Source organism: Podarcis filfolensis (genome assembly GCF_964270895.1).
Source record: "Podarcis filfolensis genome assembly, chromosome: 16".
Classification (NCBI taxonomy): Eukaryota; Metazoa; Chordata; class Lepidosauria; order Squamata; family Lacertidae; genus Podarcis; species Podarcis filfolensis.
The window spans coordinates 18,193,509-18,211,293 of NC_139620.1; positions in this window are offsets into that span (position 1 = coordinate 18,193,509).

The window sequence follows — 17,785 nt, forward strand, 5'->3', positions numbered from 1 at the left end:
GGCGTATCTTAGGGGCTGCCTTGCGCCACACTGGGTTCTTCCAAACTTCCTGGAGAAAGCCCATCATTCAGAGCACATGCAGAGGCTGGATTTAATCCCCCACATGTGCAGTTTTAAAAGGATCTCAGAAGGAAGAGATAGGAAAGGTCCTTCTCTGCCCACGTTAATATTGGCAAATGCCGTGGGCTCAGGCTGCAAGGGAGTGAAGAGGCTCATTCTCACGGAGTGCTTTTTCATTTGATGCTGAAGCCCCGTCCTCCAGTTGAAGGCTAGTCAAAGTCTGTGCCTGTGCATCTTTGGGAAATATTGCAAGATGCCTTTCAGGAGTTAGAATTAAGTGGGCAGGTTGGGGAGGCAATCTCTGTCTGAGTGCCTTTCTTTCTGCTTTATCCATGGGATGAAGGAAGGGGACCGGCAGCCCCATCCCTCTCCCACCCCCACCCCCTCTGTCCCTGGACATCACCCTGCAACCCAGTCAGACGGGAGGCGTTACTATTACTATTTGTGCTCCACCCAGATCCAATGGCTCCTCTCTGAATCTGCCTCTAACAAAACTTTGGCTTGCAATTCTTTATGGATATCATGGAAATGAAGACAGCCCACTCTTAGACACAAACTTGCCTCGCCTTTCTGGTAGGTTTGCCAACTTTTTTAAAAAAAATAGAAAAACACCAGCCTCAGCTCCTTTGCCTGATCTGCTGACACGAGCAGGTAACAAGGTTTATCTCCTGTGTTGTGAGCAGTTGAACATGAATGATGTCTACAGAACATGTTGCTCTAAAAGGTAGAAGACCAGGCCAGGCTGGTCAGTTGGCAATCCTGTTCCAGAAAGAAACAAAGCAGGATGTAATTCATTTCCTTCACAGCACGAAATGCGGAGAGGGAAATGTTCGTGAATCAAGACAGTAATAGGGAAGTTTAGGGAAGTTTTTAATGTTTAATTATGTATTGTGTTTTAATATTTGGTTGGGAGCTGCCCAGAGTGGCTGGGGAAACCCAGCTAGATGGGCGGGGTATAAATAAATTATTATTATTATTATTATTATTATTATTTATTAAATAAAAGTGTTTTGCTTCCGTCCATCCATCCACCTGTCTGTCCTAGATATTGGAAGTAACAGGCAGAAGAACCATGGTCTATAAATGAATGACTGACCAAGGCTCTTGATATGATAGAAATGGGTCAGCAAACAGATGTAGTTCATATAAGCCATGGGATCTCTTCACCTGTTTTGTTAAATGGAGACTATTTTTCACACACTATTATTTTGTGAGGTTGGACAGATAGATAGATAAATAGATAGATAGATAGATAGATAGTTAGATGGATAAGATAGATATATATTTGGGATTATAGTTTCAGTTAAAATAAACAAAACAAAAAAACCCTTTCCTCTCTAGAAGGTTCCCTTTCTTCCCCACTTCCTTCAGTTTTCCCCAGGTGTCCTTTCTTTCTTTCTTTCTTTCTTTCTTTCTTTCTTTCTTTCTTTCTTTCTCTGCCTACTGATTGTGGCAACATCATTCAGCCGGGTACCACAAATGTGCAAAACCAACTTCGAAACAGGCCTTCTTTTTTAATTTCCAAAAAACCGCACACAGTAAAAAAAAACACACACACAGGCCAAGACACATGAGAAGTCTTACCCCTGAGCAAAGGAGACCCTTTCCTTCCCAAACCACTTCTTCCTGGAGCACTTTTTCCGCTTCAGAGGCAATATCCGAGTGGGAATCCAGGTAGAGCGGGCCACTCCATTCATCCCTTGATCCACTCATGCATCCCATCATCTGCAGGCAAGAAAGTTTGCATCCTTCTGCTCCCAGCACCTGCCTCCTTCTGGCAGGGGTGCGGCTGCCACATGGGGGCCCCCTGATCCGCCACACACCCAGGTGCTCTGCACTGACACCATGGGCGCACCTGGGGATGCCTGCCCCAACCACTATATATACCCAGCCTGGCCGCATGCTGTGTCCATCATCAGGCTTCCCATTGGCCACTCCAGTGCCCCCCCTCATAAATATTAAAAGCCAGGAGCAAGGATGCCATTGGCTGGGAAAAGAAGGGCAAGCCCCTGGGACAGGAGGAGAGGGGGGCCTGGAGGAAAGGGGAGGGAGGCAAGGGGAGGGGGGAATGGGGTGTGGGCCCTCAGGGAGTTGGAGACATCTGTTCAGCATGCATATTTCATAAAGAAGAAATAGAGAGAGAGGGAAGGGGAGAGGCAGAATGAAAAAGGGAGACAGAAGCCGGCACGCGTCGCCTTCACATAGGAGGGGAATCATTAAAGCTGATTTAACAGAGACAAATCCCCCCCCCCGAAGCCAGCCTTGGCATCACCCTGAATTCTGACAGTTGGTGCAGCGGACTTTCCACTTAGGCTGTGTGTGGAATGGGAGGCCGCGTGGGCAAAGGTGGATTTGCAAGGGCCAGCAGCCAGTGGTCAAGATGTTTGGAGTGGGGGGCCTCTCCCTGAGTCCCCCTCCTTCACGCCCCCCACTTGCTAGCCCCTGGGCCCAGTCAGCACCTCCAGAGGATGAGGCGTGAGGAGGTGACAGCTCCTTCTCCCAACTCCTCTGGCTGCTTGCATGCAGTTTGAGCAGAAGGCGCAGCAGGCAGCGTCAGGACGTCAGAAGAGGCTGGCTGCAGGATCAGGCCAGCCAGCCCAGCATCCTGCTGTCACAGGGGCCAACCAGAGACCTGCAGGAAACGGGGGAGTAGAAACTTGAGTGCAGCAGCGCTCTTGTGGTTCCCAAACAACTGCTATTCCAAGGCGCGCTGTCCCTGGCAGTGGTTTGAGAACATATCCATTGTGGCTTGTAGCCACGGATAACCTTATCTTCCGTGAATTAGCGTGATCCTCTTTTTAAGCCATCCAAGTTGGTGGCCCTCGCTCTACACCGTTTTGGAGCGAACCGCAGAGTTTTAACAAAAAGCTGTGTGGAGAAGTACTGTACCTTATTTTGCCTGCCCTGAATCCTCCAACATTCAGCTTCGTTAGATGTCCTCAAGTTCTAATGTTATGAGAAAAAACTGTTCTCTAGCTACTTTCTCCACACCATGCAAAATAATCATTAGCATATGCCCCCATAATCGCCTTTTTTCTAAACTAAAAAGCAGTAGCAAGGACAGGAGGGTTCTTGGATCTACTTTGGTCCCTGACGGGCCTCAGGCACTGTCTGGAAGTGCCACTGCCAACTCCTGGCACCTGTCTTGCAACATGAAGCAAGCACACACTTAAAGGGTGAGCTGCTTTAAAGTATTTGATTCTTCCAGTTTATACAGTGGTACCTCGGGTTAAGCACTTAATTCGCTCCGGAGGTCCGTTCTGAACCTGAAACTGTTCTTAACCTGAGGTACCACTTTAGCTAATGGGGCCTCCTGCTGCTGCTGTGCCAGTGCGCAATTTCTGTTCTCATCCTGAAGTACAGTTCTTAACCCGAGGTATTATTTCTGGGTTAGTGGTGTCTGTAACCTGAAGCGTCTGTAACCCGAGGTACCACTATATAATACTTTTGTGTGTTCAAAATGATTTTCTCTTGTGCTTGTCCTTATAACCCCCTGCAAAGTTGCTTTTATATCACCTGTGGCAGGTGATATAAATCTTTTTCCAAAAAAAGATACAGATTTTCTGCCACTTGGGGAAACTTTGGCCCGCCAGGTGCTGCTGAACTACATCTCCCATAATTCCTGGCTTCCCATGGCTGATGGGAGTTCTTATGTTCAGGGCAGATCCATTGAAATAAATGGATATGTTAATCATGGCTATGAAGTTTAGTGGCTTACTCTAAGTAAGGCTTACTTGGATACAACCCTGTGCCATTTTAATGCTTTTGTTCTCCATCTGTTTTTACAGTATAATTGTAATACTATGTAAGCTGCCCTGGGAACATTTATTAATTTTTATTTTGTGGATTTATATCTCACCTTTCACCCTATAAACAGTTGCTGGGCAGGTCACGGCATAAGCATCACATCAGTTCCATACAAAGAAGCCAGCCTTACTTAACAAAAATAAGATTTTAGTGAATACACATGTTCCTCATTTGCTAAAACATTTCTTTACTCCTCAACCTCAAAAGGGCTGACAAGAGGAGGAAGATGTTAAGTAAAATGCAGGGAAGGGGAACTAGAGGGTGGCAATGGGAGTGAGATTATGGCAGAGGAAAGAATACTAACGCTACTAATGATTAGCAAGTTAAAACATGAGTACAATCACATGTAATATAACCATAAAATACAAAACCAACAATAATCCAAATACTAGCTGCAGTAAGATACAAACATCAAATAAGCACATGGGTAAAATGTTTAGTTCAGTGTGAGTCTGTGTGGTGGGCAGAGCAAAAACAACCAGAATCCTTTCTGCTTAACTTGGGTCCAGTCACTGAGCAATGCCAGAAATCTTGATGATGGCCCCCAGAATATGGAGCATGTCGTTAACAGCACAGATTTTGCCACACCTGTTGTGGATTTTGTTTCTTGCTTCTTTTAATGTATAGTTTTCATCCCCCCCCTTTCCCCCACCAGCAGCTCAATTTAAGTATGTTTTCTCTCTGTTCGGAGGGGGGCGGGAAATGTAATTTTCAAAACAACTTTATAATTGGGTTTTCCTCCGCTGCCCCTCCATTTAATTGGAGCCATGGACTTCCTGATTTGTAGTTTCTTGTTTTAGCCTGGATGCTCTGCCAGTTGCATCAAAGAGGGAAACTTGACCAGTTGCAGCTCGTCCTCCAGGGGGGAGGGAAATGCCCTGCTTGTCCGCACAGTGTTCCTTCCTGTAAAAGGCACATGAGCCCCAGTGTCCGCTCTGGGTGTGATCACACTGCTAGAACTAGGTTCTGGAAAGGAAGCCATCCATCATGGTTAGAGGGTCGGACTAGGACCTGGGAGGCCAAGGCTCAAATTCCCTCACTGGGTGATCTCGGACCGATCACTGCATCTCAGCCGAACCCACCTCTCAGGGTTGTTGTGGGGGATTAAATGAGGAGGGGGAGAACCATGGATGCCACTTCAAGCTCCTTAGAGAAAAATGTAGGCTATAAAGGCAATAAACAAAAAGAAATGACAAGTAACCCATAAAGTCAATAAACATCTGAACCAGCCCTGGTCATCCTTCCAGCTCCACTTGATGACTGGGCAGGTTCAAGTGGTCAGCTGCACCTTTGGTCAGCAGCAGAGCAAGTCGATCAGGCACCTGGGGTAGGGCGTGTGCCCTGCCCCCAAGGGCAGGACCAGCTGCCCACGGGGGCAGAGCGAGCCGGGGCAGGACGCTCTGTGGGGCCTCCGAGGAGTCTGCCTGCCTCCTCCGACTCAGCCGCCCTACAGCTGAGGGGGAGGCGGTGGACGGACCGTTTGGGGCAGCGCAGAGCCAATACACTGCATTACTCCCAGGAGAGACGTGTGGCTCTGGCACGCTGCAGGCCCCGCAGTGAGTGCTGCCTAGCATTTTGTCACCCCCCTCAGTGGTGACACCCGGGGCAGCCCGCCCCACTGCACCCCCTTCCTCCGCCCCTTTCTCTGGTGCCCATCAGCTGTCTTGGACTCCCAACTCCCATCAGACCCAGCCATTATGACCATGTTGGCTGGGGCTAAGAGGAGTTGTGGTCCAAAATGTCTACGTCCGTTAGGGTTGCTGTTAAAATCGCTTCATATCTGATGCTGAAAACCACCTTCAAGGTACATTCTGCCTAGGAGTGAATCCCACCAATTGCAGCACAATCCTCTTTTGAGTACTCTCATTTCAAACATCCTGGGGTGTGTTTGTGTTCCATTCAGATTGTAAGGCCCTTGGAGCAGGGACCTTCCTTCTTTTAGCTTCTCCGTCGCACCTCTGCGACAAATGCCAACCAGCGCACAAACAGCGCAGCCACCAGCGAATTAATTGTTCCCGAAACCCCTAGCAAACACCCCTTTTGTGCCTCGGATGTTCCCTTTCCGGAAGAAGAGACCTCCTTTTGCAGAATCCGAGCAAATCCAGGCCGACTGTTCCCAGGCCTAGCTCTGGACTGAGTTGCTATGGGCACAGCGGAGGCTGCTGTGAGTGTGTATTTTACGGGGGGGGGGGGGGGAGTTGAGCGGGAAGGCAAATGGGAGCCATGAAAACACCAGAGAGGCAACATTTGGCAAGAGGCAAGGCGACATATTGTACAATCCCATGGGGGACCTTGGCTGGCCTGTTCTTGTCAGGCAGAGCAGACGGACTTAACCCTTGAAGGGCCGGCGGAGTGCTGCTGCTGACTCCCTCCATGCTTTATTTTAAAGCGAGGAGCAGAAGGAAGCTCAGCAGCTGAGAGATAAACCATAGTGGCCATTATCGCTATCATATTAAAAAAAAAAACCCACACCAAATCTTCAGCAACTGGGAAGAGACTCCTCCCCATTAAAATAATAATAACAACAACCTTGATAGGCTTCTTGGCTTAACTTCAACTCCTGGGAATTTCTTTGAAAACAGAATTGGCTTAGAATTGTCTACAAGAAATGAGGACGATCCCCAACTGCTGCAAAGCCATTCCTAGGAACCAAACCACCACACACGCCTTCAACGAAAGAGGTGGGTTTTGGTGGGCTAGAGGCCATAGATGCTGCCATAGGAGAAATCCGCCCTGACTTGGAAGGCTGGACCCCAAATGAAATTATAAATCAGTGTCCTGCTGTAGGGTCTGACAGCAGCCTGTCATGGTTCCAGCACCGTCCAACATCTTCATTAATTATGTGGGTGAAAAGGCAGAGGGGGAAGCTCATCTGAACGCTATTTTAGGTTTACATCCTACAATTTATACACTGCTTGATTGTAAACAAGCCTCAAAGCGGTTTACAAAGGAATAAAACAGTGGAATTATCAGTAAAGTTAGAAACAGCTATTTATAACATGCAAATAATAATAATAAAATTGGTGATATAAACACATGAAAACATACATCAGTATTCTGCATACCTGGACAGCCTTGCCTGAACAAAGCGTTTTTATCAGGCACCGGAAATTGTACAGCGAAGGCTCCTGCCTGACGCCAATAGGCAGGGAGTACCAAAGTGTAGGGGCTGCCACACTAGAAGTTCAATTTCTTAACAAACGCAGGACAAATATCATGTGGCATCTATAACACGGTCAGTTTTGCAAATTTAAGCAAATTTAAGCGGTCAAGTGGACGTATATCACATCAGGCGATCTGCAAGTAAACTGGTCCTAAGTTGTCCAGGGCTTTATTTACTAATAGTAACAACTTGAACTTCGGCCAGTAACAAATTGGCAACCAGTTCAGAACTTTGAACATTTATGTATTTAAAACTGGATTTGATCCTCACTATGGTTGGTAATTGGGAAGCCACCTCAAATGTAGGAGCGATGAAGCAGACTGTCAAAATTCCTAACGAACCATTGTAGTCTGCCCAGGAAATGCCTAGCATTTGCTAGGCTATGTCCCAGAGCCTATTGGAAACTCTGCCACTTGCACCTGATCACAGGAAGCACCTCCTGCCCATAAATGTTCGTGGAGGATAATGCTATGAAATGGCCCACCCTCGAATGCCCATTGTTGGGGATCACAAGTGGGGAGAGTTGTTCTTGTGCTGGGGTCCTGCTTATGGGCTTCTTGCAGGCATCTGGGTGGCCACAGTGAGAACAGGATGCTGAACTAGATGGGTCATTGGCCTGATCCAGCAGGACTCTTCTCATGTTCTCATGCTCCCAGTTGCCTGTCTAGAAAGTTAATGTTGCTCACTGTGTTTGATGGCTTGATCAGCAGGACTCCTTTCCAGAAGCATCAGTGCCCCATTCAGGAGCATTAGGAAGGGGCCAGAAGTTTGATCCATCTACCTTAGTGTTGTCTACACAGCCTGGCCCCAGCTCTCTGGGATTCCAGATCGGGTACATCCTCACCCTTACCTGGAGATGCCACTGGGGGTTGAAACAGGAAACGTGTGCATGCTCTACTGCTGAGCTACAGCCCTTCCCCAAACACTCAAGAGACACTCACTCCTAGGCAGTGAGCAGAGGGGAGTGCACTGCAGAGCATAGCTGTCAACCTTCCCTTTTTTTGCAGGAAATTCCCTTATTCCAGCACCGTTTCCCGCTGCTATCCCGGATTGTTAGATATCCCGTAGACTGTCCCTGGGACAGGTGAGGCTGCTGATCCCTTATTTTTGAGGCTGTTGATCCCTTATTTTCAAATCTGAAAGTTGACAGCTATGCTGCAGAATACATGCAGGGTTGGAACATGTGGGCTCAAAAACAACACAAGGAGAGTGCTCTCGGCCTCTCTGCAAAGTCACACATGCAGGGAGAGGTGTGTGCCTCTGACTCCGTGTGGCTAGGCAATTTATTCTGTGTGTGCAGCGTTGGCTCACCCTGGCACGCTCGCCGTCTGTGCCTCCCTTGCCAGGCCGCCTGAGCAAGACCCCTCCGCCCACTGCCTGGCCCGGCCCGCTCTGCTCCCTCCACTAGGCCTTCTGCCTGGTTCACCTTATTTCCCTGGGGTTTGCGTGCAGCCCCCGACAGAAGGCCTCGCTACTCAATATCACCGCAATCTGTTGCTGCTCCTGCTGTCAGATCTGTGTAAAAAGGACACACACAAACACACGGTCTTGTTCCTGTCCCCGTTTGCTCCCGGCTCCTCTGTGGCTTTGTTCCCTCGAAAGCCAAAGTGTAGCAGAAGCTGCCGATCATAATATGGCCCTAATCGAGTCTGTCATAATCGGATCCAAGCTAATTATGCTCCGATCCCTTCTCTTCGGCGGGCTCTATTGCCTGTCCATCTGTCCCCCCCCTCTAAACTGCACCCTCTGCCATTCGCGCCTTTGTGTCCGTCCATCTGTCAGCTGCAGGCCTTCGCCACCACCTTTGCCTGGGTCCCTTCCCGGCAGCAGCTCTGCTCTTTCCCTCTCATTGGCCTGCAGTGGCTCCATCTTTCTCTCTCTCCAAGGCCTCTCCATCAATCCACTTAGCTGCTGCCACGTGGCTCTCCACCTCCCCTGTCCATCTGCTCCTCTTTTCCCTGGCCCTCTCCTCTTGGGGAGGCCCCTCTTCTTTCTCTTCTCTCGCTCTCTATCCATCTTGATTAGAGCCAGCAGCTCTGCTTAAAGCTGCCTCCATGCTAGCCAGCGGAGAAGGGGGGAAGAGATGAGAGGTTGGACGCAGAGGAGCAAGAAGTCATTGGGGAGGCCGGTGGCATAGCACCTTTTCACCTCTTTTTGCCTGCATCCACTGGCTTCTCACCCCCGCAATGCTGCTGGGGCATGATAGACCTGCCCCAGCCCCACAGCAGCCAAAAGCCCAGGAGCAAGCCCTCCAACTAAGCGCAGGTAAATTGCTCAGCACGGTTCCAGGGATCTGTGCTCAGTATCGGAAGCTGCCTCCCATGGAGCCCAGGCCATTGAACCCCATCTAACTCAGTAGTCATTCATTTTCCCCCCTCCCACATTTCCTCCAAGGAGCCCAAGGTGTTGTCCTACATATTTCTCCACCCCACTTTATCCTCACAGCTCACTCCTTGAGAAACACTTAACCTGGCCAGTCTGACGGGTTCATCGCATTCCCTCTGACAGATTCTAGCCTCACATATGCAGGATCACAGGTTTGGCCTAAAAGAGAGATTGTTTAGCAGAAAGTGGAGAAGACGGCTGCTCACATGGATTGAAAGCTGTAAATCTTAAACTGCCTACAACATCAGTGTCTCACATTGAACATAACTGATTTGTAGAAAAGACTCCATGACCTGAAAATAGAGACAATGCCCGTACTTATGTAACCCAAGAAAATCTTTAATTTTTTTTTAAGTAATTTTTTTTTATGTAAACAGGCGGAAAAACAGAAATTCCTCTTTGCATTTTCTGCTAATGTTTTTCTTTAATCTGTTTTCTTTCCCTCTTTCTCTTTCCTTTCTTTTTTCACTCTTTCATCCCTCTCTTATGTCTATCTTTTTGATTTCATTTTCTTTTTCTCTTTCTGCTTTGCTTATGCTTTTAATCCCCTACTCTGGGTTAGCAAACAAACTAACCGCAGGTGAAGGTGATGGATGGTTGGCTAAGGAACCTGTGTGAGAGGCAGGAAAGTGAAGATCTCCCAGGGTGGGAGGCTGGGAAAGGGAAGGGAAGCTCCCAGGTGACAGCTGGGGGTGTTCACCTCTCTCTGGGTGGGGTAAGAGTTAAGATCTACCTACGAGAGAGGACTTTGCATTTTTCTTTTTCATGTGTTTATTTTTGTTTAGATGAATTTTTTATTGTATTATGAGAAGTCTCTGTAAAACTTTTTTTTAAAAAAATGTTTGGAAGAGCCCCAATCTTCCAGATTGACATCCCACCAAAAAGACCTACAAGGAAAGGAATACCAAGTCAGACCACTGGTCTATCAAGCTCAGTACTGTCTACTGCATGGGTAGGCAAACTAAGGCCCGGGGGCTGGATGAGGCCCAATCGCCTTCTCAATCTGGCCCATGGACATTCTGGGAATCAGAATATGTCCTTTTATTTAAAATGCATCTCTGGGTTATTTGTGGAGCATAGGAATTAGTTCATTATTTTTTTCCAAAATATAGTCCGGCTCCCCACAAGGTCTGAGGGACAGGGGACCGGCCCCCTGCCGAAAAGGTTTGCTGACCCCTGGTCTACTGCACTGACTGGCAGCAGCTCTCTGAGGTTTCAGACAGAAGAGATGCCATTGCGGTTTGAACCTGGAACCTTTCGTGTGCAAAGGTTTGTATGCAAGAAGCAGATCTTTGCTTGGCCCCAAGGAGCAGATCTTCCCTTGCTTCTCCCCAGCTTTTGGAACGGCCCCACCAGAAGCTTAGCTTGCCTGGCCCACCCCCCAGGAAGGCCCTTTGCACCTCCCCGGAAGCCAAGGATGCCATGGGAGGCAGCCAGCTCCAAACTGGGTGATGACAGCTCTGATGCCGAGCTCTGTCGCCAGGCTCGCTCCCCAGCTTGGCGCTTCGTCTCCCCGCTTCTCCCGCTTAGCAGCTTTTAAAATTTAATAAGCAAATAATGAATTTGATGGCGTGCTGGATTTGTGAGGGCAGTGTGTGTGTGTGTGTGTGTGTGTGTGTGTGTGTGTGTGTGTGTAAAACGCTGCCACTTCCAGCCACAAAGGGAGGCTGCAGCCCTGGCGTTGTGCTGAGCCTCAGTTGACTCCCTCCCAGCTCTTCCAAAGCCAGAAAGTTCCCAGTCTGCGAAGCCAGGATAGGAAGATGCTCCATTTATTAACTGCTCCCATTTCTGCCTTCCCGGCTCACTCCCATATGTTTCCCCTCAGGGCGGTGGTGGTGGGGCAGCTGCAGTTCTCCCCACCGCACCCCTCTGTCCCGCCCCACCTTTCCTCTGACCCAGGGGAAACAGCTGAGTTCAAAGGTTGGGAAATGCCGCCCCATTGTGCTCCTGGCCCCATGCTGTGCCCAGTCAGGGTGTGGGGGAAAGAAAGGAAGAATTGAAAAGCTGAGAGCCAGGTGTGAAAGGCCCTTCTGGGCAGGCTTGCAGGGCCCTGTTCTGTTTCTTTACTAGATCGCTGAGATCCACCAACCAGAATCTGCCCATCCCTGCAGTCGAGTTCAGGATTCCTGTCTGCATCTTGAACAGGAGCATGGAAAGCTGCTAGATACTGAGTCAGCCTGCTGCAAAATTGCACAGCTGCAATGTTGTTTTCCCAGCTCCTTTATTTTTCCTCCCCACCACAGACCCCTGCCTGCTCTGGTCCAATGATGTTGGACCCCACAGAGAAGGATGTAAGGCTGGTCAGAGGTTCCAGCACCATGGAAAGCTCCAGGCAAGCAGCCCCCCTCCAACCAAGTTTTAAAGCAACTGAGCCTTATCACAGCTACTGCTCTCAGGTTTCACACCCTTGTGAGTAAGGTCATGGCTGGTGCAACATACATTTAAAGCATTCTTATACCACTTTAACGGACGCGGGTGGCACTGTGGGTTAAACCACAGAGCCTAGGACTTGCTGCTCATAAGGTCGGCGGTTCAAATCCCCGTGACGGGGTGAGCTCCCGTTGCTCGGTCCCTGCTCCTGCCAACCTAGCAGGTTGAAAGCACGTCAAAGTGCAAGTAGATAAATAGGCGGGAAGGTAAACGGTGTTTCCGTGCGCTGCTCTGGTTCCCCAGAAGCGGCTTAGTCATACTGGCCACATGACCCGGAAGCTGTACGCCGGCTCCCTCGGCCAGTAAAGCAAGATGAGCGCTGCAACCCCAGAGTCGGTCACGGCTGGACCTAATGGTCAGGGGTCCCTTTACCTTTATACCGCTTTAACAGCCTCATCCTGAGAACTGTAGTTTGTTTATGGTGCTGGGGACTGTAGCTCTGTGACAGCTCTCCCACCAATTCTCAGCACCTTTAACAAACCACTGTTCCCAAGATCCTTTGGGGGGAAGCCATAACTTTTAAAGTGGTGCCACAGTGCTTTAAATGCATGTTGGGCATGTGACCTAACTGTAGATTCTTAAAAGGGCCAAACCTCCGTGTTGAATACAGGCACTCTGATCCCTAGATTCCTCCTACCTGGTGCACTTGCAGCTGTCACTGGTCTACTCAATTCCTGGCGAGGCATTTGGTTGCTGAGAAACAGTTCCTGTGAGGGTTCTGGCTTTGGCCCTGCAGGTCTAGGGTGGTCTCAATTGGCTTGGGACCCAAATATCTGCAAGAATGCCTTCTCCCTTACCAAACTGCCCCTTTGCTCAGACTCAGGAGGTGAGTCTTAATGTTGCTTGATGTGTTTGTCTGGCAGGTATTGTACCATCCGCTGCAATCCCATCCATAGCAAGACTAAACATCCCAATCAACATTCTTAAAACATGAAGACCAAGTTAATATTTGGGGGGCAGGCAGACAGGAAGTGGCTTGAAAACTGTACTGTATTTTCAGGGCAGCCAAAGTGTGTTCACGCCATTTCTGCTGTTCCTCCTATGTCTGTCTTCACTCTGTGCTTTTAAAATAGCAAATAAATGGTCAATGTGCAGTGGGCAATGTACAAGGGGGGGGGGGGAGCCATGCATCCTCAGGCAGTGATCTGAGAATAAGCACAACATATGACCCTATTTTTGTCCAGAACATGTTGGAGGGGATGCTACCTGATAGAGCCCCCTCGGGGCCAGGCAGCCCCTCCTCCTCTCCCTAGACCCCACAGGTGAGCACATACCTTGTTTATTTTCAGGTAACATTTGCCAAAGGTTGCATCATCGCCAAATGCCCTTTGGTGGAGGTTTGTGGAGACAGCATCTCAGAGGGGTTTGTCCCCACCTCTCCCATCCCTCTTCTCACTAATTTCTCCTCGAGTTTCACATCATTGTTTCTTGACTTGGTCTCCAAAAGTAGATATTAAACTATCAGCTAATGTGTTAAGCTGAAATTAGAGACACTTGTGATATTGCTGATTTATTTGGATAAAGGATAGGCAAGGTATTTGTAGATTACTTGCTTTAAATCATTGAGATTATATTGTTCCAAGCCTTGACGTTCAACATCAACTCTGCCAGTTACAGAGCTGATTAAGATGTTTCAAACGGTAGAAATTGAGCAACTTTGAATTTTAGTTGAACTGGAAAGGAAAATGGACTGCGTTAAGTATTTTACATGGAATATTTATTGAAATTCTGTAAGGAGGAACATCTCCTGCAATGTTATAGTCTAAAATAAAAAAAGTTAAACAGAAAACAACGAGGTTTTTTTTAAACATACAACAGCTGATTTATTTTCTTTACATCCCCATCATGATTCATGAAAACCACTGCTTTCTTATGGAAGAGAAAGATTTCATTCACTATATTCTCTTCCAAATAAGCATGGTATGTTTATAAATTTCAAAAAAAATAAATTGAGGGAAGCTAACACCCTCCCAAAAAATTGGGACCATTTTCCTCACATGGGTTGTTTCTGTGGCTTCACAATGAAACACATTGGACACAGACACAGGATAAAGGGGCATTTCAGCCTCACAAAATTGTGGACGCATTCCAATCAACATCCCCCCCCCAAAGTTTGCAAGCATGTGTGGGTCCAACTCATTGAAATGCAAATCTAAGTAGGGGAGGACTGTTTTTCAATAACTGGGCCCTCTCCCCAGTTTAAAATTTGTGAAAAATCATGTGGTGTTTTCACCCATGTTGCAGCAGTGCATAACTTCAGCATGACTTCAGGGTGCCCTCGTAGAGGTCCATTTTATTGTGGATTGCTCACGATTTGTGCTCATGATGCTGTGGGGGCAGTCATACGCAATCACGCTTTCAGTACTGCTCTTCTGCCGGGGTGGTCATACTGCTTCGTTTCCAATCAGTGCATGTCTTATAACTTCCTGTTGAAAGCCTGCAACTTTCCATATAACCAACATTTTTTAGGGGTAGGGGTGTCTTGCCTTTCTTGCGCAATAGCCCCTCCAGATTGCAGAAGCGTCGGAGAAGCATCACAGAACGACTAATAAAACAGGTGTATGCAAACAGCCCATCGCTAAGGCACTGCAATTGCATCAAGAACATGTTGCAGACTACACCTGCCAAAAAATCCACCGGCATGGAAAGGAGAGAGGTGGGGAGGCAGGATGCTGGCTCTTTCTTCTCCCCAAACCATAGCAGGCACATATTTTTAAAGCTGCAAGGGCAGCTTCTGAGGCTGCAGCCCCACCGCAAAGAAAATTGTTGACTTTCTGCCGGGTTTTGTGTGATTTCCCCTGCTGCCACCTCTAATTACCAAAGCAAAGCAAGCTTCAGTGAAGGGAATTCTCCCATGAGTCCAAATGCCGGGTCACAGAATTGTAAGAGATGGCGAGACGGGTAGAGAAGCTTTGTGCAGAAAGCAAGCTAAATTGGACGGAGCGCATTTGTGTGTGTGTGTGTGTGTGTGTGTGCACACTTGTGTGTTTGATGGTTGCCTGACATGCACAAAAGTATGTTGGTCTTCGACTGAAAGCTAAATCCAAAAGAAGGAATGGCATTGGATTTTGCATGGTTGTTATAATAATTGCAGCAAGCTTACCGTATTTTTCCCTCTATAACACGCAGATTTTTTCTCCTAAAAAGGAAGGGGAAATGTCTGTGCGTGTTATTGAGCGAATGTGTGGTCCCTGGAGCCAAATGGCAAAAAAAATCAGGCAAAAATCAAATCGCGCGTCTCGGAGAAGGGAAACCTGAAAAGAGGAAGTGGCTGCTTTCCTGCATTCTGCCTCAGGGTCTTACTGCCCACCCTCCTCTGTTTCCTTGCTGTGTTTGCTCAAACGGAACAAAGAGCAGGGAAAGCCCCTCCCCTCCAGGCAAGCAGAGGGTCGTCTCTGTGCTCCGGTGCTGCTGAAAACATGCAGGAGGGGGAGAGAGAGAGAGAGAGCTGGCTGGCTTGGGTGGGTAGGTGAGGGAAAACTTTTGCCTTCCTTTCCTCCCTCCCGTTATACCCCTCTCCTGCATTCTTAGCCAGCTGCTTCTCTGCACACCCCTCTCGTGCTCCTTGTCCATTCTGTATTTTTCCTTCCTTCCCCACTTAAAATGTGGTTAAAAAGCATGGATCCACATGGATCCTCAGGATCTTTGCATTGGGTCACCCCAAATTCACCATCAGATCACATAGCATGTCCATGGCTACAGCCTGCCCCCCCCCCCAAATCACACACCCACTGTTGCCTGGGGCTGCAATGGTGCAAAAACGTGGTTACAAAACATGGATCCTCAGGATCTTTGCATTGGGTCACCCCAAATTCACCATCAGAGCACATAGCATGTCCATGGCTACAGCCTGCCCCCCCCAAAATCACACACCCACTGTTGCCTGGGGCTGCAATGGTGCAAAAACGTGGTTACAAAGCATGGATCCACAGGGATTCTCAGGATTTTTGCATTGGGTCACCCCAAATTCACCATCAGATCACATGTCTGTGGCCACAGCATGAAGCACAAAAATGATACATCCACTGTTTCATTCAGAATGTTTTTTCCCTTGTTTTCCTCCTCTAAAAACGATGTGCGTGTTATGGTCAGGTGCGTGTTATCGAGCGAAAAATACGGTATATACCTGATGAACATCAAAACACAAACCTTCTTCTTATTCTTATTACATGATGATGATGATAAAAAACAATAATATCTGTATTCCATCCTTCCTCCCAAAGGAGCCCAGGGCAGCAGATAAATATATTAATTTAATTATAAGTTAATTAGTAGTTTTAAGAATTCTGTAGCCGTAATCCTTAACAACCACCAGAGCCATGGGAAGTCATGGCCAAACAATGGTGGCTGCATGGGACAAAATGGCTGGCCTCGTGGACCTTGATGATGGGCCAGAGGTCCTGAACTAAGGGTTTGGGTAACAAAGCCAGAGATGGTGTGTCTGGTGCGTGAGGGGGGGGGGCAGAGCTTGGCTGTCCCTGGTGCTTCAGGTGGACTCCTAATGCCTGCTGGATCCAGCCAATGGCCCTTCTACTCCATCATCCTGTTTTCACATTGGCCAACCAGATGTCCCAAAGGAAAACCCAAAAGCAGAAGCTGAGCACAAGAGCCCTCTCCTTCAGAGAGAAGGCAAGGCTAGCATCTGACACCCCAGGAGCATCATCTCTAGTGCTGGAAATACAAGTGGTACCCCCTGGCAACGGTGGTTCTTTGGAAGCTGGCCACATTCACATCATACACTTAAAGAGCTATGATGCCATTCTAAATAGCAATGGTTTGGGAAGCTGCAGTTTGTTAAGGGTGCTGAGAGATGTTTCAGGACCTTCTAAATGTAAAGCAGATGCTCTATTACTGAGCTGCAGCCCTTCCTCAGTTTCAAAGACGGTCAGAAGACGTTTTGCCAAGGGAATTGCAGGAACAGGTCTCAGCCTTTTCAAGGTCTAGCTGACGCTGGGTTCCCGCTTGCCCCTCTGTTGCCGTGGTTTCGGCAGCCAGAGCATCAGGGTGAGGACTTCTTGCGTCCTCTGCAGGAAGGCCCATTGGCTACCCGTGGAGCGTTAGGAGGCAGAGACAACAGTGGCAGCTGCACCTTCGCTTTGCCAGCCGTCGGATCCAAGGGCTGTGGGAGAGAGGAGGGAGAGCTGATAGAAAGATCTGCTGCTCTCATTCCAAAAGGGGAAAATTACAGAAGGGGAGAAGAGGAAAATTCCCTCCACCCCTCGTCCAACAGAACGGAGAGGAAAAATGGCCAAAATTCATCAGGGGCCTGGAGCATTTTCCAATGGGCTTCTTAGTTGGGGATGTGGGGAGAAAGTGACTGAGAGGAACAGAGCGTGAGATCTCCATGGCACTGCAATAAAACTTGAAACAGAGCTTCATCAGTCCAAGGAAACTGATCTGACATCAGATTCAGGAAAGACCAAAAGGTTGCAGCACAGGAGTCACTTACTGAATCTGCTGCCAGAGCATGTGGAGAGGGCCACTCACTGAGATGGTGTGAGAGCCAGTGTGGTGTAGTGGTTAGAGTGGTCCCGTCACTCACTCTCAGCCTAGCCTACATCACAGGGTTGCTGTAGGGAGAACCATGCATCCCACCTTTTGCCCCGGTTTCCCTATTGGAATAGCAGTGTCGCGCCATTTAACTTTCTCACCTCACTTCCAGACAATCCAGCGTGCCCTGCTACCAGGAAATGCTGCATAATTGCTTCTGTCTAGCAGGCAGGTGATTGAAGCCACCTCTTTTTGTCCCCTGTGGCTGCTTCACATGTCAAGGTGCCATCTACATGCTGCAGGCCTGACCCCAGGACTGACTCCAGGGATGCATCACCGTGCCAGAGTGGAGGATACAACTTTGCAGCAAACAACCCCCACCCCGCAACCCTTCCCATCCGTAGGATCCTGAAGTTCAACCATGCACCATGGGAAACTCTGGGACATCAG